This window comes from Natator depressus, chromosome 1, assembly GCF_965152275.1.
Source record: "Natator depressus isolate rNatDep1 chromosome 1, rNatDep2.hap1, whole genome shotgun sequence".
NCBI lineage: Eukaryota > Metazoa > Chordata > Testudines > Cheloniidae > Natator > Natator depressus.
This window is the reverse complement of record NC_134234.1, coordinates 198,251,421-198,278,831: the sequence shown is the minus strand read 5'-3', so window position 1 is coordinate 198,278,831 and position 27,411 is coordinate 198,251,421. Positions and strand designations below refer to the sequence as shown.

The 27,411-nt window shown below is 41.1% G+C and overlaps 1 protein-coding gene across 3 annotated transcripts in view; it reads left to right on the top strand.

Moving 5' to 3' along the window:
• The window catches only part of ZBTB20 (zinc finger and BTB domain containing 20), a 617,628-nt gene that overhangs the window by 478,111 nt on the left and 112,106 nt on the right, over positions 1-27,411 (top strand). Inside the window, exons 1-2 of one of the 3 annotated variants that reach the window (XM_074974221.1) lie at positions 16,009-16,212; positions 25,279-25,420. The gene's annotated coding sequence lies outside the window, so the exon portion shown is untranslated. Of the gene's footprint in view, positions 1-16,008; positions 16,213-25,278; positions 25,421-27,411 lie in introns of those variants that run through there. The other 2 variants (XM_074974219.1, XM_074974222.1) reach the window with 2 other exon arrangements.

The window sequence follows — 27,411 nt, the reverse complement described above, 5'->3', positions numbered from 1 at the left end:
TTGCTTCAATGCTTTAGTAAAATGGCATATTATTTGCCATTATGACCTCTACATATTTTCTAGGCAGTCGTTTAAATCATGACAGGTCACATCTTTATTTCCAGAAATCAGAAATATTTTCGTGACATTTTTAGAAATATAAAGAGAAATGTATTAAAGCAGTGGTTTTCAACCTGTGGTCCGTGGACCCCGGGGGTCTGCAGACTATGATTAAGATTTGCAAAGGGGCCCACACCTCCATTTGAAATTTTTTAGGGGTCCACAAATTAAAAAAGATTGAAAACCATTGTGCTAAAGTATTCTCAGATGATTGTACTGGGCAGACAGAAGAAGAAAAGGTACAATAATGGGAAGACTCTAGTAAAAGCAGTATGATCTTATGGTTAGCTCAGGGGTATAAGTCCCTCTTTGATGTTAAACCAATCTCTTCACCTTGCAACTCCATGCCTCATTCTCCTCATCTGAAAGATAGTGATGATCATGACTTTGCTCGCAAGAATATGAGGCTTAAAGTTCAGTTATGCTCAGAAAAGTGTCTTTACTAAACCAGTCCCTTCTTACTCCACAGACATGCTCTCTCTGTGTATAGGTTTCAGAGTGCAGCCGTGTTAGTCTGTATCCGCAAAAACAAAAGGAGTACTTGTGGCACCTTAGAGACTAACAAATTTATTTGAGCATAAGCTTTCGTGAGCTACAGCTCACTTCATCGGATGCACTTCATCAATGCATCCGATGAAGTGAGCTGTAGCTCACGAAAGCTTATGCTCAAATAAATTTGTTAGTCTCTAAGGTGCCACAAGTACTCCTTTTCTCTGTGTATAGAGAGTCCTATCTGCTTTACTGATAAGTCTGCACCATTCTTGTCTCTTGTTAGCTCTGCAGAACCAATGACTCTGGGAGCAGGTACAGAATGCCATTCTGCCTTATGCATGATCAAAAGAATTGTTACCTCAGTTTTTATTTCAGAAACTGGATTCTCAGGATGAGTATGCAGCATGATATTTAGGGGGAGGACAATGGCTTTTAATGTGTATTTTGAGACCATTTGATATGGAGTCACTGAGATACAGTAAATGTAATCCCCACAATGTCATTTTTACAGTCACTTTCATACTAGATCCAAACTTTAATCAGTTACAGCTAAATTATTAATTTAAGCCCCAGCCCCACATCAGAGATGATGTGAAATTGCACCCTACCAGAGTGGGAGTTCAGGGAGGCAGTGCATCTCAGGGAGGCACATGCCTTCAAGAGCTCTCCGACACCTAGGGGGAACAAGGCCACACGACCCTTTCAGAGGCTATGGTGTGTTCTCCCCTCTGTGGCCAGCCTGCTCTGCCAAGCATAGTGAAGGGGTGGGCCATGGCTCTCCTACTCTTCTCCCCTTTTGTAGCGGCTAGTGCTGCTAACATTTCTCACCAAAAGCAATCTGGGTGCCTCAATGGAGCACAAAGACTGCAGCTAAGGCCAGCTCCTGCTCAGGGATGGAGGGATAGGATGCTTTTTGCACTTTTCCAACAACTTCACTTGTGCATGTTTGCAAACAAACTTCTGATCATAACATTCTGGCCCATAACATTTAAATGCTTTGAGATCCGTGTATTGAAAGTACTTTAAATGCTGAATGTTGTTATTGCATTGTACTGTATTATGACTGTACAGTACATATATATCTCACACACCAAGAGGTGTCAGGATGAGGGGCTTTGAGACGTCTTGGCATCTTTCAGATCATATGATTTTGGGTATTGGTCAACCAGAGGGGATATACTGAGATGAATGGATGGAGAAAACAGGAGAAAGAGTATAGAAGTTAAAATAATTGAGTTTGCTGATCTGATGGAGATAAATCCCTCCTTGGAGAAGGAGTTTGCATCTTTTAAGACTCACTCTGAAGGATCTGTAAGCATCTTCTGTGCTCTAGAAAGACAGTAGTTGGTGTGACTGTGTAACAGGCTGGCAAATTCCCTGCTTTCCTATTCACTAAAATCCAGCTAGAACTTACAAAACTTCCGCCTCCAAAATAAATATATAAATCCAACCTAGTGCATTTCCCCCACCCCATCCCCGAAGGAGGAACAAGCCAAAATCTAGTAAATGAAGCAGCCTTAAAAGACACATTCCCAGCTGTAACTATAGCACTTTGCGCCATACTGTGAGCTTGCTAGAGCTGGCACATATTTAATAATACAGATGCATGAATACAGCCTGCTAGAGACAGAACCGTTGCAGCAACCTCTTTGCTGCTGCTTCATTCCAAGGAGTTTTCACTGTGTGTAGTTTCCTTAGCAGGGCAACCTTTATATAAGAACATTGATTTCTTGTGTCAGGAGCAGCAGTGTCCACTATAAAGAAGATTTCCACATGGTTATCATTCTAGCCTTCTTGTTTTCAGTCACTAATAACTTCCTAAAACCATCACCTTTTGAGCTGAAATTTTACAGACTTGGCCTCTGCTCAAAGGTGATTTTTTGTTTTATGTTTTTTAAAATGTTTTTATTTTTCGAAAGCTTGAGCAAAACTGGTCCCACTGTTTTTAGTGAGTGGCAAGTGTATGTGGTGGGAGGTGAAGGAGAGAATTACTCCTGTCCCATTTTTAAAAAAAGCCCAGTGACCTTGCAACCTTTTTGAATAGCTTGAGCCATGGCAAGGGCAAAGGTTGTGAAAGAGGAAAATATGGCATGGAAATAGCCCACAGTGAGGAGCAATGCATGGCTTTGTTTCTGAGGAAATTGTTGTTGCTTTGACAGTTAGTCAATGACCATTTGAAAATTAGATACTTGAGCATTCACATATATTTTGTTTCACTAAAGCCTGTGAAGAAAGGGTGTGCTCCAGACATGCATGTAGCCCACTTGACCTTACAGGTTATTTAGGAGCCCTTGTCTCAAGCTGTTTGCACCTTACAGTGTGTTTTATCTGAGCTCTGCAATTGCCCACCCATTCATCAGATACAGTGTTAAAATATTTCCATTTGTACTTGGAGCAGAGGGCAATGTGAGGAGTACAAACACTGATCAAAAACAAGAGGAAATACCCAGATTCCTATGTGCTAAAATGAGCTCATTAGAGCAGATCTATTCTGAAATTCTAATGTTCCTATTTTCATTAATTTGTTGCGAATAAAGCAATGAAAATACAAATGAAACAGCTATCTCAAGCTACTGGGTTTCCCAATACTTGGCAATGTATCATCCAGTTATAAGTAACAATAATGGGGTTGCCTCTTGAGTTAGTGACTGTGAGAGGTGTACCTATTAGTAATAAAGCATGAGGCCGGAACCATGCCATAGTTAAGTCTATCATTTTTCCATCTTAAAAATCCAGACGCAACGACCCACAACAACGCTGTTTTTTCTGACAGTTCTAGCTTAGCTAGAAAAATCTGTGGACAGCTAAAACTTGGCAAATTAGATCTGAGGTCAGGAAAGACTTTTGTTTTACAAATGTAAAGACCAAAATCTGTTTTAATATTTCCTAAATGTCAAAACAACCCTCTGACCCTGTAACTGACTTGCTGTGGATTCTGTTTGTGCTTCTCTAACTAGAAAACAGCCACATATTTTTTGCCATGAAATGCTGTAGCCTGTTAGTCATTGATTCAGAGAATTTAGAGATGGAAAAGAGCTATTAGCTCATCTAGTCCTCCCCTCTGCCAAAGCAAGAATGGGCGTCATTCATTTCGATGGCAAGTGGAGGGAAGGAGACTTATTAACCTTTAACTAAACTTCCAGTTCATTTTCATAATGTACATTACTTCTCATACACTGCTCAGCCCTCTGTGAGTATCATTTCAGAGCACCTACTATTATTTCATAGAAGCATAGGACTTGCTATCATACACCAGATCAGACCATTGGTCCCTTGAGTCTGGTCTACCCTGTCCGGCACCTGAAGTTCAAAGGAATGTGAAAATTATGTTTAATGCACCTGACCAATTGCACAATGCTGTACCCTAAATGCATAAGTCCTTCCTGAGCCCTAAGATGGAGCCTCTGCAGCATGACATTTGAGTAACTCATCTTATTTTACATAACTACAATAATACTATTTGCCATAAAATTAGCCAGTTTCCATTGCAGAGGGCCAGTCCGTTGTGGTCCGTCCCTCCTGCTGCCATTCTAGCATCGCACCTGACTCTCACCCTTCGTCTCATGGGCGGTGAGCCCACGAGACGGGTCCTCATCGCCTTTTGCATGGAAGGCAGGTGCAGTATCTTTGGACTGGCAAATCGGGGTGGTGGTCCCGATCTTTCCAAAAGGAGACCAGACGGTGTGTTCCAACTACAGAGGGATCACACTCCACAGCCTCCCCAACAAAGCCAATGCCAGGGTGCTGGAGAGGAGGTTATGTAAGCCCATTAGTTGAACCCCGGATTCAGGAGGAACAATGCGGATTCCGTCCCCGCCGTGGAACAAAGAACCAGCTCTTTGCTCTCTTTCATGGATACTCAAGGGGTCATGGGAGTTTGTTTTTTCAATCTACCTTTGTTTTGTAGACCTGGAGGAGGCATATGAGACTGTTCCCTGAGATGTCTTGTGGGAAATGCTGCACAAGTATGAGCTGCCGGTGCTGCTTTTGCATGCTATCTGGTCCCTCTATTCTTGGAGTGAGAGTTATGTTTGTATTCTTGGCATTAAGTTGAGTTTGTTCAAGGTGAGCACTGGACTCCACCAAGGGGGTGCATCTTGTCCCCACTACTGTTCCCGATTTTCATGGATGGGATATCAATGTGCAGCCGAGCTGTGGAGTGCATCTGGTATGGGAACTCGGAGGTGACATCTCTGCTGTTTGCCGATGATGATGTCCTTCTTGCTTCTTCAGACTGTGATCTCTGACACGTACTCGAATGTTTCACTGCTGATGTGAAGCAGCTGGGATGAGAATCAGCGCCTCCAGATCAGAGGCCATGGTCTTCTCCCGGAAGAAAGTAGATTGCTCTCTCTAGGTGAGGGGGGAGCAGCTGCCCTTAGTGGACAAGTTCAAGTATCGAGAGATCTTGTTCATGAGTGATGGCAAGCGGGAGTGTGAGATCAACCGGCAGATTGTTGTGGTGCCGGCAGTGATGCAGGCGCTGTACCAGTCCATGGTGGTGAAGCAAGAGCTGAGTTCTCAGATGAAGCTCTCAGTTTACAGGTCACTCTATGTCCCCATACTCCCCTTTGGTCATGAATTTTGGGTAATGACCGAAAGGATGAGATCACGGATACAAGTGGCAGAAATGAGGTTTCTCCACAGGGTGGCTGGGCTTGCTCTTCAAGATAGGGTGAGGAGCTCGGCTGTTCGGGAGGGCCTTGGAGTAGAGCTGCTACTCCGGATCGAGAGGAGCCAGTTGAGGTGGTTCGGGCACCTGATAAGGATGCCTCCTGAGAGGCTTCTGTTGGAACTCTACTGGGCATGTCCCACTGGGTGGAGGCCCTGAGGCTGGCCCAGGATACGCTGGAGGGATTCTATCTCGCAGCTGGGGAGTCCCGCAGGAGGAGCTGGAATTTGTTGTGGAGGAAAAGGGGATCTGGTCCTCCCTACTCTCCATGCTGCCGCCACGACCCTCACCAGGAAAAGCAGCATACAGGAAAAAGAAGAAGAATCCATAAAATTATCCAGCCTTTCTAACTTTTGCCTTTGATGGATTTTTCCCCACTGAAAATCTCCCCTACCCCTTCTTGACTTCCTCTTATTCTTATCCCTTCCAATTCTTTCAACGGTCAAACAGCCTCATGGTGACACTCTGTTCAGTAAAGTAGGGAGAGGATATGGCTCCTTCCACCGAATAGAAAATGTCATTAGAGAAAGCATTACAAAGCACTTCTCCCGCCCCCAAGAGCTATGTTCCCAGCCTCTGCTAGTCTGGAAGCATAAAAACAAGACCAGATCCTTTTTAGTACTCTTCACAGGGGAAAGATATATTCAAAAGGTTTATAACTTTCCAAGAAATGAGTTCAGGGCCCAGGTTTTCTTCTGCTGCAGTTCATAATTGTAATTAATATTATTTTGCACTTCTCTATTATCTTCCATCTGCAGACGTCAAAGTGCTTCAAAGATATTAATGAACTCAGCCTTGTAGCACCCATGCTGGGTAGGCAGGTATTATTTTTTCCATTTTACAGCTGAGAAAACTGAGGCACAGATTGACTTGGACCCCTAGTCAGCAAAATACTTAAGCACACGCTTCTTTTAAGCATGTGCTTCAGTCTGTTGACTCCAATGGGACTGAAGCAGATGCTTAAAATTAAGCATGTGTTTAAGTGTTTTGCTGAATAGGAGTAGATTGAAACTTTAACTTAAATGATCTGATGAAATGGGGACTTGGTGCAGAAAGGAACTAAATGAGCCTCACAACATCATAGGGTAATATTATTCCTACTTCAGAGATGGGGAAACTAAGACACATTATTTTCCCAGAGTTTTTGGAATAAATTCTGAAAGGTGCTGCCCATGGAATTCAAACTTCCTTCTTTTCATTATCTTTTGAGGTAGTGTTACTTGCTCATGCCCCATAACTGATCCCTAAAGGATTTAACCAGAACCTTCTGATATTGGATAGAATTTGGAGACATTGAGTGCACTGTTCCACGGAGACAGTTGCTCTGCCAATTTATACTTTAAAATTATTAATAATTAAAGACATTCAAATGTAAAAATGTGTACCTGCTCAGCAATACACTAGCCTAATATAGAGCAAACACCTACCCATCTGTAGTTAAATCACTTAATCTAGAACTAATCTATCGATCAAACCAGTTTTTAAAATGAAATAGTTATATCACAAGAAATAATTAATAGTTTAAAGTTTAAACCCATCGGGGCTAAATTCAGCAGTGATCTAAATGATACAGTGAATTGCAAGCTGGACATAAGTGAGTAGAAAAGTGCGTGTAAGTGGCAAAGTAGTGTGACTTCCACTTATTTTCCCCTACCCCTGCCTTCATCATCATCATCATACTTTCCTGTCAGTTTCATTTTCTGCTACATGGGCTTTTTGCCTCAGCATGCAAGTTCCACTTGTTTTACAAGAACCTTCAATGGAAAATTGGAGCAAGTTTACCCCGCTTTGCCACCTACAGTAGAACCTCAGGGTTCTGAACACCTTGGGAATGGAGGTTGTTCATAACTCTGAAATGTTTGTAACTGAACAAAACGTTATGGTTGTTCTTTCAAAAGTTTACAACTGAGCATTCACTTAATACAGCTTTGAAACTTTACTATGCAAAAGAAAAATGCTGCTTTCCCTTTATTTTTTTAGTAGTTTATGCTTAACACGATATTGTATTGTATTTGCTTTTTTTATTTTTTGTCTGATTGTGTACTTCCGGTTCCAAATGCGGTGTGTGGTTGACTGATCAGTTTGTAACTCTGGTGTTCATAACTCCGAGGTTCTACTCTACCTCCACTTTGTGACCTGACATTTAGCTTGCATCATTACTGACCTTACTATTGCATTTGGCTCAATGGGCCTGATTCTGCAATTGTTTACATGATTTATATGCCAAAGTAATTCCACTAACCTAAGTAGAATTGCTCCTGATTCACTCTGACATAAGTGAGAGCAGGATCAGGCTGATATGCTTTGCTGATGGCAGGTTTCAAGCCTTCCAGTTTAGAAAAAATAATGAACCTATTCGAAAAAAACTTAACCTTCTCTCCTCCAACACAACACAACACAATATATATAAACCAGTAACATTTTCTTCAGCCTGCATGAAGAAAAAATCTCTATCACAAATCAACTCAGGATAAAGAGACTGAAACGCACCATCTGACGCCTGGAAATCCAGAGTAGAAAAGGAAGATGCTTAGTCCTGTGCTGTGCATTTAGTGCCATGCTTGAAGCACTGTGATGTGGCACTTAAAGCTCTAGGGGACCTGGAAAAAATGTTACAAATGCAACCAAAACTCTCATGAATATGAGCCTCTTAACAGCAGATGAGCTGGTCTGCAATGGCCTCAGGAAATCCCCCTGGCTATACAGGTCCTTTTATCTGCTACATTGCTTTGATTCAAAGGGAAACCTCACATCACCTCCTTGACCAGAACTGAGCATACATGAAGTCTGTGATGTAGTGCTTTATTATTTCCTTATTTTCAATTAATTATTTCCCACATCCGTCCCCAAAAAAGCATGGCCTACTTCTACTTGCAGTTCTCTTGCTTCAAGCATATAGGGCCCACTCCTGCAAATACTTGTTATCAGGCATAGTGCTTCCTTTGGAGCCAGGTCCTCAACTGATCGAAATTGGCATAGCTCCATTGATTTCAACAGAGCTATGCTGATTTTCACCAGCTGGCCATGTGACCCATCGATTGTAATGGGATTTGACTGCTCGTGGTAGTAATACTACAAGTGATTCTGTTTTTTTACAGGCTCAGGACCATGTGGGTGTGTCTGTGTGTGTATGTGTATTTACAACAAAGAGCAAATCTGCTTGACATTTGATTTTGTTTTTCACATTTCATCACAAACTTGAAAATGAGCTGCATTTGCCAAAATATTGAGCCGCATTTCACACATTTTTTCACTCAAAATGGGCCCACTGGAAAAACTGACATGTTAAACACAGAAAGAAAATGAATATATTGACATATGGCTCTTCTCCCGAGCAAAGAGGTCAGATAACACATCTTAAAAGACTAGACTCCCTATTCTATTACTAGCATGGTCTTATGTAATACTCCAGCACTGATGGTACTTTCTCCAATCCCACTAATGCTAGACTCATTAATGGTTTAGGAAGTGGTGTTTTTTGCCCACAGATTATCCTTTAATTTGAGGGGAGGGAGTGTTAAAAAGTTATAAGGAGGAAACATAGAAAAATCTAGAAAGTAATATAAATATTTCTTGTGAATCTACCTTTAACCAGCTTTTAAAGCACTGGGTTTAATTTGTTTATTGGAAACTTTAAAAGTTTATCTCAAAATGAAGATAAACCCATTCAACCTAAAGATGTCTTTGAAATTCATAATTTGGATTTTCACGTTTTCTTTACAAATATAGTTGTTTCATAAAATTTCCCCGAAATTTTAAAAAGGAAGAGGCATGAAATAATCTGAAGCAGCAAACATTTTTTGGTGAAATTTCACAGAAAAATTGTTTTAATTTTGTACAGATCTAATGTACAATATGTGTGTATCCAGTTATTTACAGAGTAAATTAGATCTCTGTGAATGTGTGTGTATTTACATATCTATATAGAAATACGCATTCTCATATATATCATTTTTAAAATAGCTTTCTTTCTGAAGTTTAACTTTTTATAATAATCTTTTAGGTGCCATCATTTGTGAGGAGAAAATTCTTTATAATCAAATGTGCTATGCAAGAATTAATGTACCTGCTCTGGAAATTCCCCTAAACATGTTGGGCTAGATTCTCATTTACACTAAGGCCTCTTTACGTTGCTCTTTATTTCCTCTTTAAGGCCACTTTACATTGCCAGAGTGATTTAAAGGGACCTAAGTGTAAATGAGAATCTGGCCCTTATATAATAGAACTGTAAAAAGTACTACCTTAGCTGCTATAATTATGGCCCCATCCTGCAATTGACTGCACACAGTTGGACCCAGCACCGAGCCTAACGCTTAATTACATGAAGGCCCCTTTATGCCTCTCCAGTGGAGAACATGTCTAAGGGCTCTGTACCCAGCTCCCAGCCCCCAGTGTAGGGGATGGGTTGTGGACGTGTTAAGGCATGATTAGAAGACCAGCGTGTAAAGTTTGTGAATGTGTTAGCAGGGGAATGAGTTGCAGGAGACATCTAGAACACACTTCACTTGGGCATTTAGAAGAATCTGGGACAGGCCTTTCCTTTAAAGTTTCTTGGAGCAGCATTCTAATCACCTACGCAGGGAAGTGTGAGAGCAAATTAAGCCTCCTCCATCTCTGAATACCTGCTACTTACTTGTTCATAGAGTCTCTTAAGAAAAATAGAGTTAATATAATATGCTGTGCTGTTTAACCATTTTAATTTTTGATTATAAATACAGTCTGTTGTACTGGTAATTGTAAATGTATTTTCAAACAACAAAATGTAAAAAATGGATTATGGGGAGGAGATGGGTAAGGAAGGAAACTAATGATTTCATTGTCTAAACATCTTCCCATGCCTTATTTGAGGCACAGAGTACAGTGTTAGGTGTCTTTTTTTATTCTACCCTGAATGGTGACTGTACAAATGGAAACTTATCTAATCTTGCCTGTGTGTGTTGGAGTCAGATCTGCTTATTTTAGTGATGTAAATAAGTTTTTACTGCTTTTTGACCCTATACAGCTAAGAAAAGAGAGGGGGCAGGAATCTATTTAGTCTTGTGTCTCGTCATCTAGATTGTTTATAAAGTCTCTGCAGGCTGAACTTTTGAAAATCAATTGAAGGCAATAGGACTGCAGAGATGTTGCTGAGGACATAATTTGCCCTTCAGGATTTTATTATTGCTGATCATGTGCAAGAAGGGGAAAAAGACTTGATTCCTAGATCCCAGAGTGAGTTTGCAGTGCTGGCAGTTGGAAAAAGCTTAATTTACCAGTAAAGATAAGCGCATTTGATTTGGAGTCACTAAGAGACAATGAACGTGGAGCACTGGATTATGCTATTTTAATTGAGTCACTTTTCAGCATAGAAGCACTCCATAAGATTGGAGAAGATAAAGCAAAAGGCTACCATGGCTATTTTAAGGAATGAAGGCAAATTCCTATGAGGAAATGCTTTGGGAGTTGAACATGACCAGTACCAGATGTTTCAAGAACAGGTGCTAGAAAGCAGATCCAATTATGGTACACAAGGGGGTAAGCTTGGGAAGTCTATACATAGAGTAAAGATGTAGGAATGAACCTGTTCATTGTGCACAAGGGTAAATTCCTTGTAATCAGAAACTAAAGTTAAGACAGGAGAGATGTAGGTTGGATAGCAAGTGTGGCATTTTTCACCTTATTGGCATGTGGATATGTGTGTCAAACATAACAGTATGAGCTAGTACTGATCCTGAATGGATAGGCAAGGTATCTACATGGAGTCTCATAACTTTTTTAGTAATGCCTGCCCGTAGGCAGGGGACTGAGTATATAGTAAGCAGACTTTCATGTCTTCCTCTCAAAAAGGTTCCTGTTGTTTAGACGTTTATCCCTGTCCGCATCCCCTCCAACAGGCTGTGCAAAGTTAGACCTCTGCTCTGAAGAGAAATTACATGGCATAGACTTAGAGCTCTTTACATCTGAAAGACTCAATGAAGTCTGAAGGGATAAATTTAAACAAATTGTCCTGCGAGAATATAGTTACACCACTTTTGTCAGGCAGACAGATTTCTTAACCGGCTCATCTTATTTCTTAACTGTCCTTCGTTACAAAGCACTTCACTCTTTTTAGAACTAAATTTTCCTCTGTACCACACAGACCTGGTGATTTGTCGTTAATGTGAACTGACATGTGAAATGCTAAATGTCATCAGTGGGCTTATAGCAAAAGTTATATTTATTAAAGAAATGAACGTTGTCATTTCCAGCTCCCTCCTACCCTTCTGTTTTTATTGCATCCCTCCTTTTGGGTCATCTTTGTAACACATTAGGGAGTTGGCAGGTTTAGAGCTATGCTAATGGTGACTTTTGCTTGTGTAAATCCTACCCTTTGCTAACAGGAAACCCATTGGCAATGTTCATATGTGAATGTCTTTCCTATGTTATATACTCATGCTGTACCTATAGAATGCATACCATGCATCAGGGCTTCCCACCTTCCTCCACTGTAGTTTACCTGTTTCAATTTGGATGGAAACAGCAAATACCACTCAGGCTGATACACTGGACTTTCATTTCAGTTCTTTGGCCAGAACTCCAAGGCACCCTCAATGATTTATATGAAGGAAGAATGATAGTGATAGTGAGAGACAGAAACAAAGAAAGAGGCCATAAGGGTGTAGCTGAATTAATAACTGTGATAAAATCTCCTGAGATGAAGGTATTGTACAATTCTAGACTCGTTCTTGGCCTCTTGCATTTATGCTTCATTTCTGCCCTCAGTTATATAAGTGAAATTCTAATTGAAATCAGTGGCTGTTTGAGCAACGTAACTCAGGGTAGAATCACACCCACTGACAGCAGAGGCCTTAGGGCTGCTTTCTACACTAGGAACTATAGGAGATTCAGGAACCAGTTCATCAGGAGCTCATTGTCTGCTAATGAAATACATGTCCTATAGGAGAAATTCACCTAGGGTGAAATCCTGGACCCCCCAAAATCAATGGCAAAATTCCCATAGACTTCAAAAGGCTTGGGTTTTAAACCAGAGTATCTAATACCAAGAAAGTGAACCGAGAAGTCAGTTAATCAGGTTCCTCTGATAAATCTTTTGGAAAAAACGTTCGGCCATTTCTGAGAATGACTTTATAGAAAAATATGATGTTCTACCAATGTTAAAATTCTTACAAACATTTCTTTTAGAAGCTTTGGTGCCTCCATGCTTTGGCACAGTGACTGGCATTTGGCTGGGAGAGAGAGGGTGTCTTGTAGTCAGGGGTGTTCCTTTTGTTTTCCCCGTGAAAATCCTTCTGAATATGACCAAATTATAAACCTCTGAAATTAGCTGTGTGCGCGTGTTCAGTAGAGGTTTGTTAGAGGCTGACAGCTGAATTATCTGAACATTCCGTTTGAATGGAGCATGCTCCATTCCCCTCAGAGCTGCATACTGAGCATGGTCAACCCCCACTGAGAGTGACGGACATGGTCAAGCCAAGGGCACTGGACACCAGAAGTGAGTGCAAGGAAACTGCCTTTCATGTGCTCTCAGTACTCAGTCTGCTGGTGCTCACTGCCCAGGGAGCATGGACGAGAAGTAAAAAGCAGACTGATTTGAATAGGAGTGGCGATGATGGGGATAGGTTGGACCAGGGGTGGGGATAGTAGAAGTAGGGTGACCAGATTATAGGGACAGTCCCAATTTTGGGGTCTTTTCCTTATATAGGTTCCTATTACCCCCCCACCCCCATCCCAATTTTTCACACTTGCTGTCTGGTCATCCTAAGAAGAAGGGGGAACAGAAAGAGGCTGGTAGGGGACAGGCTGGTGCAGGGGGACAGGAGCAGGAGGAGAAGGGGACAGGCTGAGGGAGGCAAAAGGACAGGGGAATGGGATGGACTTGGTTGCGGGACAGGAGCTGAAGGGGATAGGAGCAGGAAATATGGGGATCAGAAGGGCCCAGGCTGTGGGGTACATGGTTGGGCACAAGAGCAGCAGGGGACAAGATGGGGATGGAGGCAAGAGGGTCTGTAAGCATTAGAGCTCCCTCCCTTCAGAACCTGGAATTGAACCCAGGATTCCTGAGTCACAGCATTCTTCTTCTGTCAGCAGATAGCTGTGAAACCCACAAGCAAAATATCTTTCTCATCCCTCTGTGGTGGCTGGTGCACTTTGAAGATAACAGCGTACAACTGCTACCAGTTACTGTGTCAGTTCAAGTGCTAGAGTTCTGTGCTGTAACTCTAAACCTTCCAGTCATGTAAGGGTCAGTATGGTCCCACATGATGAAATTTGATTGTTCAGTGTGTTTTTTTTTAACAAAACTGGGAAATTATATTTAAAAAATTCATTAAACTAAGATTAATGTTGCAAAATCAAGAACTCAAAAGTTATGAAATGCCAGTAATAATGTTGCCTGTGCAACCCTTTTAGCCCCCTTGTGCCATTATAATATTGCCTAGTGCCATAATGATATTATGTGATTGTCTTTGATTACATGAGTACATACTATTTCTTCCACTGGACCCCTGACTCAAGTGATCAGGACCTCGCTGTATCTCATCAGAAATGTAGCACTGCCACCTGTACCGAGCCAGTTAGCACCTCATTGGGTTATTAGTTCAGTACTGAGCCAGAGAAAAGAACAGTAGTTTGTTTCATGGCGATTTCTAGAAACTCCTTTTTTAAAATGGAGGATCTTTTCCTTCTTTGTGGGCTCTTGACTGCACTGTATTTCACTGAGATTTTCTTTTGCACTCCTCAGAAATGACTTCATTTCTGTAGCACAGCTAATGGACATTGCTCACTTCTCTATGGGCAACTGTTCTTTGTGTGAGGGAGGGGGACTTGTACGTTTATCTATCTGTTTTATTCTATTCTGTTTGCTTCTTTAGTGGATCTGTCTCCTTTTGAACGAGATTAGTTCTTTAGATAATCTGTCCTTAGTCAGTGGACAGCAGTTGATGGGCAGAGCTGGATTTAGGGGTAGGTGGGATAGAGTCACCTAGGGCACTGAATTATAAGTGACAAATGGCCAACCCATCCTCTTCCTGGAGCACAGGGCATTGGGAATAGGTTATAATGCTGTTGCCAGTTGTCAACTGTCCACCTACCGTATGGCGCATACATACAGGTAGCACTAACCCTGCTGATAGGTTTATCACATGTAAAAAAGATAACTCTGAATTAATTTATAGAGCATGCTTCTTTTTTAAGCATTAACACCCAAAATATACAGTATGAGAGGAGATGCCCAGAGCTAGTCTTCCAGAAAGACAATCATCTCCTCAGAGTCTTAAGTGTAAAGGATTATCCCTTTTTCTCTCTACCCTGTTCCCACACTTCAGAAATGAACCTGTGTGGCATAGCTGTATCTGTACAAATGGTGATTAACAGCAGATATTCATAAAGTGGAATTCATGGATTTAGTTCTCCAGCCCTACCCCATTTGGATTATCTAGAACAAACCATACCTCCTGCACATAATACATTTTCCATGTGTGTGGGGGGTTGGGGGGGGGGAATTCCCACCATTTGGATAAATGGATGTCCTGTGCATAGTGTCCTGAGGGTTAAACATCTTCTAGTAGTAGCAGTGATGTTACCTGATTCCCTTTTTTCAGGCAGAGAGGGTGGCAATTCCATACCTGTTAAAAGTAGAGTTTTCAGAAGTGTCATAAATACCTCCCCTGCCTGCCATGCCGTACTTTCTCTGCACTGTTTATCACTACAATTAAACCATTTTAGCTGCATCTCAGATTGCAATGCAGGGCAGAATGAATAGATTGGTTTGCACCTATTTGTAGTTAGAAATTTTGCCTTTAAGGAGACCCTGTGCTATGCTTAGGACTTATCTATCCATAATACCTGGGATTGCCTTTCTGTCTCCAGCATCCATCCATCTACAATTGGTATCTGTGTCTGTCTGTGGCATCTGTCTACCCTACCTAGCCGTTGATTCCAAAGATATACCCTCACAGAGCATATAGTCTCTACACCTTAAAAGTCCACCTGATCCATCAGAAAAATTCCTCTGAATAACATTAAGTTCTTGTTTTGAAAACAAAAACAATACCTCTAATAACAAAATTAAACCCCTTTTCCATGCTGCAGGACAGGTAGAATTTGAAGGCTCCAGAATTGTGTGTGTGTTTGTCCACCAACAGAACCTTTGATAGCATGTTAATAAAAAAGAGAGAGGGAATCTCCCAGCTTTTTAGGGAGGGCCTCTGTATAATGCCATTTGTATTTGTACTTTTTGTTCAGTGGTAAGTTTTAATAGTTACCCTTTGAGGATTTTCCAGTCTAGCTTATCAGAATACACCAACAGTCTTTTTTTAATATTCGCATTTCCCCTTTGGTTCAGCCGAGCCCACTGACAGATCATTCAAATTCAATTGTTTTATGTCTAAGCCGAACAGCTAATTAAAGTAGGGATGATTAACCTGACTGGCAGCGTCGCTCTCTCTCTCTCTCTCTCTCCCTCTCCCTCTCTCTCACTCTCTCCCTTGCTTTCTCTCTCTCTCCCTCCCTCCTGTTCCAATCAGTCTTTTTCTCACACTCTCTCTCTCTCTCTCTCTCTCTCTCTCTCTGTCTTTTGCTCTGTTTTTTTTTTCTCTCTCTCTCTCTCTCTCCTAAACGTGGTCTGCTTGCTGATGGCAGAATGGCACTCGGAGATTTGTGCATTGTGTCTGGTTTCCTACGGGCAGGCTGACCCAGTGCCTCTAGGGACTTATCAATAGACCACTCAGAAGAGACAGAGACAGGAGAAAGGAGGAGGGGTGGGGGGGGGGGAGAGAGAGAGAATCAATATCAAGAATAGAAGGAGCTCCGAAGCCATTTTTTTTTTTTAAAGAAGTATCAGGACTTGGGAAGAGGGTGACAAAGAAGGTTTTTCAAAGAGGCAGTGGAGGAGGTTCTAATAAATTTGGAAGGAAACAGTTCCCTGTCTTGGGAAAAAAGGAGAACTCCTGGCTGATTAGCATTCACACCAGGTATGAGATGTTCCCTACCCCTTATCACTGTGTCGCAAGCAAGATGGAAAGCTTTTTTTTTTTTTTTGGAGATGGAGCGAGCATTTATTTTGGTATGTTTGTTGTTGGATGGAGGGGGAGAGAATCTGTGGGCATTCGTGTGATGGGAGCAGGAAGAATGGAAGCAGGGCAAAAGAGGGGGGTGGGGAGAAGAGTATGGAGTATGTTACTGTGTCTCCTCTCTTTGTGCACTCCTGGGGGGGGTTACCCAAGTTCATTTCCAGCAGGTGGATTTAGACGGGGAGTTACTTAACGCTTGACCGCCAGTTTTGAAAAAAAAAAAAAAAAAAAGCTTCCTATATCTATTAAAGGAAGCTCCAGTTTTTTTTCCTCTCTCTCTCTTCTCTCCCCCCCCCCTTCCTAACCAGACAGCGGGAGGGTTTCTGGCTCTCAGCCAGCCCAAAAGCCTCTAAGTGTTTTGCACTTGTTTCAGGGAGTCGCTGCCCGGGGATTTTTTCAGCATTTTCACTAGAGAACAAAGAGTTCTTTACAAAGGGTAGGGGGAGAGCGAGCTTAACGCCTGAGATATGTTTTTCTGTTTTTATTAGGGTGGTTTTTTTCTCCTTAATGGAAAGTGACAGAAGCAGACCACAGAATGTGTGACAGCAACAAAATATATTGAAAGGAGATTCAGTTCCCTTACCCCCCGATTTTATATTTTGGAATAAATCAAAGGAGAGATTGAGGGGGGAACGGGATCAAGTGAGTTTGATATGTTGCTCTTTTCTCCTTTTTTTTTAATCTCTCTCTAAATCCAGCTGCTGCTTTGCTGACTTTACCTGGCTTTTATTTTCCCCCCATAAAAGTTATGGTGTAAGCAGTTTGCTTACTTTAAAAAAAAACCAAACAAACAACCAGATTCTCATTGGGGAAAAGGGAGGATGCAATGGAAAATAAATAAATGAGTGGAGGCAGAAATCTTTCACTTTCTGCCACTTAGGAAAAAAGTTAGTCATGGCTTGTGGAAGCTGGGTTCCTAAAATACAGATGGGGCACTACAGCATGCATCAATGGCCACAGCTTTTTCCTGGCCATCTTTCTAAAAGTCACCTCTCATTGGAAGCCTCAGCTGCTTAGTGGGACTCAGGGGGTTTTTTGTTTTGTTTTGTTTTGTTTTGTTCCTCCTGCTAGATGGGAACATCTCCAGAGTGACTACGTTTCATTTACAAACTGTGCTTAGCTCTCTAATGGAGCCACAGATAAGGATTGCCCAATCGATCTATGTGCGTTGTAGGTTTGTGTTTATGTATGTGCATTTTGTGTCATGTGCATATTCTTATGTGCACTTGTACATGTAATAGACATAGGCTATCACACACATAATATACAAACTAATAGTACAGTTGTGGTAAAGGAGATGCTTGTAATTGAAATGTATGTGTGCATAGTATACAAAATACACTAAATCCCATGCCTCATGTACATTTGTTCAGATGTTTGAGTACACAGACCGCTGCAAATTCGCAAGCTCAAGGAAATGCTTTTTAAGCTAAACTCTTTCTTCCTTCTTTTATTGATTTATATTTTCCTTGCTTTGTCAAATTTCAGACCCAAAAACTACATTATTTATCAATCATACAGGAAGCAAGGAAGAAAACAATATATACACACCCAAAAAATCATAAATACACAATGTATAGAACTAGATCAAAGGCAGTTCTAACAATTGTTTCTGGATACAAAATATCATTAGTATTAATTTTTTCTTTTATTCATGCTGCATGCCTCTCTTCCAGGAAGTGATCTTTTGTAGCTACATATGTACTGCATACATTTATGCTACATTTTTTTTGGCAATCCCGTGCATTTAATAGTACATATTCAGAATTAATGTGTTTACAGAAGATGAAAGGGACAAATTCTTCTCTAAGTTACAATGCTTTAAGTTCAGAATAACTTCTTGCAGTCAGTGGAGTTACTCTGGATTTACACTGGTGTAACAGTGGGCAGAGCCTGGTCCGAAGTGCCTCATGGACTCCATAGTTGCATGTGAAATGCCAGAGTAATGAGAAGTTGGTGGACACTGCAAGAAGTTCAGTGGCCTGTTGACAGACAATTAGAAATGTCAAAAATTCCTTTCTGTTCTGTGGTGTTGGTTTTTTTTAAGCCCTCATTTCTGTCGGTATTCTGGAGACTTTTCCCAGCATCTGACTTTTCATTGTTTTAATAAAAAGAAAAGGAGTACTTGTGGCACCTTAGAGACTCTAAGGTGCCACAAGTACTCCTTTTCTTTTTGCGAATACAGACTAACACGGCTGTTACTCTGAAACCTGTCATTGTTTTAATGTTTTCTGTGATTTCGTCTCTCCCTCCCCCCTCCCCCACAAAAAAAAATTACCTAGAAAAGTAAATACAAACATGCTGAGAAGGAACTCGGCATTTGAAGTTTTCCATAGAAGAAGAGATCTCATTCCTCCTCCTCCCCGAATATTTTTTCTTTTCTTTTTCTATAACATGCTACATGAGCATTTTGTGTCTGCAACCCTGGAGGTGGTGACAGAAGGAGCAGGGCACGCAGTACTGTAATCTACATAAGTCCCCCTCAGTCTCAACTAGAAGGCATCTTCCTCTGGCTATCTCCGTTTCCAGAAGTACAGTGAATGACGATAGCTGTCTTTCTGGGATTCTTCATGGACCTGACCTAAGAGTAACACATTCACAGTAGAAGCGAAAAGAGGAGGAGGGGGATAGAAAACAAGGAAAGAAAAGCTCTTTGAGCAGGAACACACTGGCTCTTTCTTCCTGCAGGCAATCTGCTCCAGCTCCTGGCGACGTGTCCTGCACTATCAGATATCATATGACTCCTTATTTGGACTCCCTTTCGCAGAATGGGCCTGTTAGGATTCTGTTTGTTTTCTTTTTCTTTCATTTCCTTATCCCTTATTCCCCGGTTTTTGTGTGACTGTGTGTATGTTTTCCGTTCATTTTCTCAGCTTTTTGTTCTGATGCTTTATTTAAAGACAAAGCTTTAATTATTTCCAAAGACTGATTATACTCCTCTGCCAAAATTAAACTTCACTGTAGATTTTTTTTAAAAATACCTCGTTTGGTTTTATTTCGATCATTTACCCCTTTTCTCTCCCTTACTATTCCTCATACATGTGTGCACACTTTTTTATATATATATACCTCTTTCTTTTCTTCTTTAGTAGGATAAGTTAGGAAGCACCTGTCTTGGTGTAAGGGAAAGAAACACTGGGCCATTGGTTGCTGATTCAGATCTATGCTGCTAGTTTCACTTCAGTAAACTATTTATTTATTTATTTATTTATTTGACATCTTTTATTTATTGCATTTGAAAGCTTCATGGATCATAAACTGTAGGCTGAGCTTTTGTGCGTCCATATGAGCAACAGTGGAAGTTCAGAAAGAGGCTGTTAGGAAACAAAACTATCTTGCATAGGAAATACAGAATAAAGTACAGGATACAAATCAGACCTAGGGTGTGTATGTTACAATGGAAGTTGCCTGTAACAGAGCATTGAGGGGGAGGGGAAGACAGCAACTGGGAATCAGAGGTGTATGACCATATAAACAGTCCTTATGGAAACAGCATTTATTGTAGGGACCTACCTTTTAGCTAAGCGTTCCCCACTTGTGCTGGTTTTAACAATAAATCACTCGTGTGGAGATTATTGTTACAATTTTCTGAAACTCAATGTATTTATGTCTTTACTTGAGGAGACTTCAAAAACCAGGTTCTGTCTGGTATATAGACTCATTAAAGAACCCGTAGCAGTCTTTATAAGAAGTGGACATTTAGCCTTGGTTTCCAAGGGCCAAAATTTCTCCTCCCCACACTGCTCTACAACCTGCTATGCGCTGACTGGTTGCCCTCTTCAAGTGGAAGGAACATTTGTATTTTGTATATACAGTTAGTATGCTATATTTTGGATAGATGGTACATGTGTGCATAGACTGTGATATCAGAAATGGGCCACTTTATTGTTAGTTTATATTTGAGTCAGCAGATGAGCACTGAAGTCCCATATGTCGGACATATGTCACTAATACAGACTTTGTTACAGATCTAGAGGTAGCTGCATTTCAGTGTTACCCTACATATGTAGAACCAAATGCAGAGGTCCCTACTCATTTTTTATCCAAATCTGACACTGTTGAACTCAGTGAGAGTTTGCCCGAGTAAGGGCTAAGTGAAAACAGAGTTGGGACTTAAGGATTAGGCCTAGCACTTATAACTGGAAACAGAAAAATAATGTTTGTATGCATAATTTTGCACAGAATAAAATAGATGTATAATATGTAGCACACTGTCTTTGCAGCAGAGATGCCATAGCAGTGATTGAGATGGCTCTTCCATTCTTAAACCTTATTTTGCATCTTCTCACTTTCAGCCTCAATGGTAATTTTCTGAGAAATATTTCATGATCTGTCTCAACAGTTTGAAGACAACGTGTTTCCCTTTTTTGTAGTCATCTAAGCATGAATGAAAAAGAGTCTTTAACCACTTAAGACATTTTAAATGTTTCTTTCTTTCTTTCTCTCTCTCTTTCTTTTAACATTTCATATTTAGGCATGTACGTGGTCCTGAATGAGTAGCTGGGGTTTGTCTTGGAAGAAATTTGGTTTTGAAATAAATGTTATGAACATTTAAAAATTTTGTACTGTTCCTGCATGGTACATTGTGTTCCTTGTTGCTTTAAGCACGTACCAATGTTCTGAATAGTCAGAGCTGCAAATATTTATTTGCAAGATCATTTTCGTAGCCACCCATGAATCTAGTTGACTTGACAATAAGTAGAAGGGTCAAATTATAGCTGGAGACATTTCTCGGTATGATGTAGAAGACTTCTAAAACCTCTTACAAGCTTTGACCATATGATCATGATGAGCTCTGCTCAAACTCTTTATCCTAGAACTGCCTCTCCCTGAAACTTTTTAATTTGGTTATATGCAGAGTCGATTATTAAATTGTAACACTCATGTAAATCCAAATAATGTTTTGTAGATGTACAAGTGCATCATGAGATTGTGGAGTCACAGAAAATTAAAACTGAAGTGACAGTAGATGGATGTTTGAAAGTGCAGGGCTGCAGTGGTCTTCGGCTAAATTTATGACTAGTGTAACTCCATTAGTATAACCTGAAGCCATTGGAATTACACCAGGGTTGTGCTTGGTTCAATGTGATTGCTGCCATCTGATTTTTAAAAGTTGGGTCTGATCATTATTTGGGCGGGTGATTGCCAATGAGAAATCAGTTTGTGTAACACATGTATCTATAGTGCACCAGATTGTGTTTAGGATGACTACTGACAATAGACACTGATTCTTCTTTAGCATGATAGGTTACCCTGCTGCCTTCAAATACCAGAGATCTCCATGGAGATTAATTCATGGAGGTTAAGTCCATTAATGGTTATTAGCCAGGATGGGTAAGGAATGGTGTCCTAGCCTCTGTTTGTCAGAGGGTGGAAATGGATGGCAGGAGAGAGATCACTTATCATCACCTGTTAGGTTCACTCATATAATATCAGGGTTGGAAGGGACCTCAGGAGGTCATCTAGTCCAACCCCCTGCTCAAAGCAGGGCCAATCCCCAATTTTTGCCCCAGATCCCTAAATGGCCCCCTCATGGATTGAGCTCACAACCCTGGGTTTAGCAGGCCAATGCTCAAACCACTGAGCTATCCCTCCCCCTGGGGCACCTGGCCTTGGCCACTGTCGGTAGACAGGATACCAGACTGGATGGATCTCTGATCTGATCCAGTATGGCTGTTCTTATGTTCCAGTTAAATTTCTTGGTGAAAATGAGTGCTGACAAGTAAGGATAAACTCATTTAACATTTTGCAGAACATGGAGTTCCTCTGTTCTGTATTTGCCACATTGGGGCAGGCTTTGCAATTTTGGTTTATTTTTGTCAGGTTTATTTTGCATTTATTTATTAGATGAGTTTATTATTGTTATGGGTGAGATCATATTTTCATCCTAAGCACCAATTTTCAGGGGTTTCCACTTTCACAATAAATAAATAAATCAGAGCTGAAGTGTCTAACATTTGTTCTCAGCTCAGAGGTGAATATTATTTTATCTTTAAACCATGATTTGATGACTTCAGTAGCTCAGACATTGGTTAGGCGTTTGTTACAGGAGTGGGTGGGTTAGATTCTGTGGCCTGCGTTGTGCAGGAGGTCAGACTAGACGATCATAATGGTCCCTTCTGATCTTAAAGTCTATGATTCTATGAAAAAATAATTGTTTGGGGATTTTTTAGGACTGGGCAATCAAAGACACTTCTGATTAATTACTAAAATACATTTTTTTCTGTTTCTATTTTAATTTTTAGTGTTTAATAAAAATATAAGTTATAAGCAACTAATTTCCTTAAAGTAATTACCTTTACAGTTTTTAATCTAAAAAAATCCAACAAATCCATGCAATGGTTTCTGTAACCACTGTAATTCTGCCACATTGCAGATGCCACTCTCCTCTTAACACCTCATATATCTTCCTTTTCATAAGCCTGGGAAAATACTTAGGTTTCTAGCAGGTGCCCAAAAAAAACTCAGATCCAAACACTCCTGAACATTTGGAATCATAGGGAATCCAGGTCCATATTTGGTGGTTTGAGTCCATCTGTGTTGAAAAAGATAACATTTAATTTCCAGACTTTTGTGCAGTTAAGTTTGCAATCATAGCATTGCATTTAAGATAATACATCAAAGTGTGTTCCTGATCCTGTTCCCACTGGAGTCAATGGGAGTGGAACTGGATCATTTGGATAAGATTTCTCATGGCATTTTCCAAAAACTTATTTTACGTCAGATGGCCTTTACAGTTTTGACTGTCTGGAGAGCAGTGAAGAAATTAGTTACCTAGAATATTTTGTGTGCATTCTCTTGAATAGCATGGATCATTAAACACTTTCACCTGTTAATCTCAACTACATATCCCATAAAGTTTGAAGAACTAGTATGAGAAACAATTTTTATTCCCTCCCCCATAAAAAAATTGTGTGATGATTTTTCTGGCCAGGAAATACCAAAGAAAATGGTGTGTGCATATGTAGGAAGGTGCCAGAGTCTTCTCCAGTGAGGAGATCAGCTGTTCTTGTCTTTTCTTTCTTTCTTTCTTTTAATTTTGTTTGTGACTTTTTTTTTTTTTGGCTTGCTGAAGCATAGCCCCATAATCTTCAGAAGCCACAGCAAATTCCCAGTGCCACAACAACACTGTGCAGCTGGAGAGAGGAAAACAGAGCTGATCAGCTGCAGGCTTCCCCACTAATGAAATGAGCCAGCAGGCTGCTCCGCATTTTGCGTACTGTTGCTGCCTGTGTGCTGCAGGGCCATAAGGGTGTACAGTACATGGGATTTTTTCCTCTGTAACTAATAACTTTTCCCCTCAGGGTCCAATCTTGCAACCGCTCTATGCATGGAATTCCCACTGAAGTTAGTGGAAGATCTGTGTCCTGAAGGCATGGTTGGAATGGGCGCTCATTGATCACATGGCCTCTCCTGCTAACACAGTTGAAGGTCCAGCCTATTTATCTGTTTTTTTCTGAAGGAGATATTCATAAGGAGAAAATAAAACACATAGTGAGAAACGTAAGCCTGCATTTTGCAGCCACACAACCTTGTATTTTGTTCCCTTCAGCCAGAATCAGGCTTGTCCAGTATTTGATCTGGAGAACCTTCATGACATACAAGAGCACTGCAGAAAGTGGAGTCAGTGACTGAGTAGGGGACACTGTTGTGTCTGATCAGTATTGAACTAATGCCCCAGCGTGATGGTGGGGGGTGATCTCTGGTGCTGGAAGTGCTGTCTTTTGGATGAAATGTAAAATAGAGATCTAGGCCATTTGTGTCCTGTCTCAAAAGCCTCAGTGGGTGTGGGAAATCGATGGGGCTGGCAGTGAAGGGGGGTGGGGGGAGGGCAGTCCCAGCAGCAAAGGAGGGGACATTTGCTGAGGGAGACAAGGTAACTCCTCCCACCAGCAGGAATCTCTGGTACTAATTGGCCAGCATTCCCCAGCTCCCAGGATTCAACCTGGACAGGGACCATGTGGAGTCTCTCTCAGCTCCATTGCAGCACCCTTCCCCCTCAGCTGCACAATGGGTGTCAGAGAGTCTCGGAGGAGAGGAGCTACTTGGTGTCCCTCAGAGAGTGTCCCCTCCCTCACTATTAGGACTGTCTACCTTCGCCGCCGGCCCCATCAGGTTCCGCCCTCATTGAGGCAGGTGGCTGGTATTTGTGTCCTGACTAAATATCAATTCTGGTCATTGCATTCTGCCTCCTTAAATTCCCCCTGAAGTTTCAATTGGATACAGTATTTTTCTACACTTCCTGATGTGAACTGATGTAAAAGTGTTGCTGGGTATTGTTAAACAGCTGCCGGGGGGATATGATAGAGGTTTATAAAAATATGACTGGTGTGGAGAACGTAAATAAGGAAATATTATTTACTCCTTCTCATAACACAAGAACGAGGGGTCACAAAATGAAATAGGCAGCAGGTTTAAAACAAACAAAAGGAAGTACTTCACACAACACACAGTCAACCTGTGGAACTCTTTGCCAGATGATGTTGTGAAGGCCAAGACTATAACAGGGTTCAAAAAAGAACTAGGTAAGTTCATAGAGGATAGGTCCATCAATGGTCATCTATTAGCCAGGATGCACCAGATGCAAAACCATGCTCTGAAGTGTCCCTAGCCCCTGTTTGCCAGAAGCTGGGAATGGGCGACAGGGGATGGATCACTTGATGATTACCTGTTCCATTCATTCCCTCTGAACCACCTGGCATTGGCAACTAGATGAACCATTGGTCTGACCCAGTATGACTGTTCTTACATTATCTCCCGTCCAGAGATTGCTGCATTTCAAAGATGAGTAAAATAAAAAATTTGGGAATCCAATCAGGATGTAATTGAAACAATAATATTTGCATTAACACACTGCACTTCTACAGCATAATTTGAATTAAAGATGACAAAATGCTTTATAAACATTAGTGATTTAAGTTCCACAACACCCAGGTGATGTTTGTAAGTATTATTTCCATTTTACAGATGAGGAAACTGAGGCACAGCGAGTTTTGAGTGACTTGTCTAAATTCACACAGCAAATCGTTGGCAGAGCCAGGAAGATAACTTGGGAATCCTGGATCACAGGCCCATGCTCTAACCACTAGGAAACACTGCCTCTCCAAATGTGAGTTATTTACATATAGTTTCTCTTTCACATGAACTGTCACCTATTGTATTGCCACGTTTGCTAATAGTTACCAAAGCTATTTGTGTTTTAAACAGTGATTTGCACACTCACAGCTCTGTGTTTATTTAACCATGCAGTGGAGTCATTATGTTGAGATCTTGGCAACAGTATTAATGCTTCATAAGCTCAAAGCACTGTATAAATGATATAGTAAGTTACAGCAATGCCATAAATCCAAAATTTGGAATGGGTCTAAGCAGGGCTTGAAAAATCCATTCAGCTCGGGCCAGTAGAAAACATACCTGGGTGATTGTCAAATCTTCAGTTCTTACCCTTCTATGTTTTAAAAAAATCCAGCCCTTATGGTTATGAAGATAATCTTCCAAATAGAAATTCAGTTTAAATCAAAGTCCTGTCGATTTCATAAGTCTGCAGTCTTACAGCTGTGTTGCTGCTGAAAGCTTTTCCAGCCTTTTTCCAAGCTTCAGAGGGGTAAAAACTGACCAGTCTCCACAGTTTTTGTTGCTGCAGGTGGGAACTCTAGTGAAGCTGACAAGAATCAGGTCAGTTTCAATCTGAGGCTCTTTGGGAAAGGCTCTGAGCGGCAGCAGCCATGGCAGGCACTGGGACTGTGCACAAGGGAGGACCACCCAAAAGTGGAGCTTGTGGAGGGGAGTATATCAATGGAGATACCCATCACTGCCACTCTTTCAACAGCTGGCAGGCTCTGAGGTGGGAGAGGATACCCAAGAAGTAGGAGAATTCTCCTAATAGTCAAAGGGAGCTGAGTGGTTTTTGTTTATCAAACACTTACTAGCTGGAGGCTTCAAAAGATAAGACTGCCAAACAGAATCCAGAGACAGCAAGTTGGGCAGTATCTTGGCTTCTCCCTGGGGCATTGATTGAAATATATTCATAGATATTAAGGCTAGAAGGAAATATAATGACAATCTAACCTGACCTGCAGACACAGGCCATAGAACATCACCCAGCGATTCCCGCTTCAGACCCATATCTTCTGGCTGAGCTACAGAATATCTCTTAGAAAGACATCTAATCTTGATGTATAAACTTCAAGTAGTGGAGACTCCACCACACCCCTAGATCATATGTTCCAATGGTTAGTTATCCTCCCTGTTAAATATTTACTCCTTTTTTTTCTAGTCTGAATGTGTCTGCTTTCAGCTTCCAAGCTTCACTGAATCTTGTTATGCTTTTGTCTGCTGGATTAAAGAGCCCTCTGCTGTCAGAAATCTGTTCCCCATGTAGGTACTCATAGTCCTTAGCTTGGTCCTCTGACTGTTAGATGTCTGCTGAACTTTTGAAGCCAGATGTGCAATTGAAGGGTTGGGGGTGAGTGTATAGGTAGAATTAGGTTTTGAATGGGGAGGAGGGTGTAAGGGTATAGAAGGGGAAGATGATTGATGGGATAGAAAAGAGAAGCAGCATACTTTGGAAGAGATTTTTTTTTCCTGGCTGGGCAAGGTGGAAAAGAGAAAATTCATAGAAAAAGGTGGAGGTCCCACTGGAGAGAAGGAAAGGAAAAGGGATATAAGGGGTTGGAGGGAGAGAAAAGCATCGGAAAGAGAGAGGGAAAACAATGTGAAAAGAGATACATCATGAGCTATTACAGGCCAAAAAAAGAGGGGAAAAACGTGAAATGAGCCAGTAGTGGTCAAAAGGTACAACACAAAAGCATGAGAGACAGAGTAACTTTTGTTAAAAATATAGCAAGATGGTTGACAATGTTATAATTTGGTACAGTGCACAATAAATGTCAAATTGTTGTTTTAAAATGAAGGGAATGTGGCTTTACATGTATATTTCAGCCTGGCTAATAGGGACTTAGGGCCATATTTTTAAAGGTGTGTGTGTGTGTGTATATATATATACACCTTAAAAAGTACAGCCCTTAGGCTCCTAAGTCACTTAGACGCTTTTGAAAATGATGTCTTTAGTGCTCAGATTAGTAGGGGACTCGTACATTT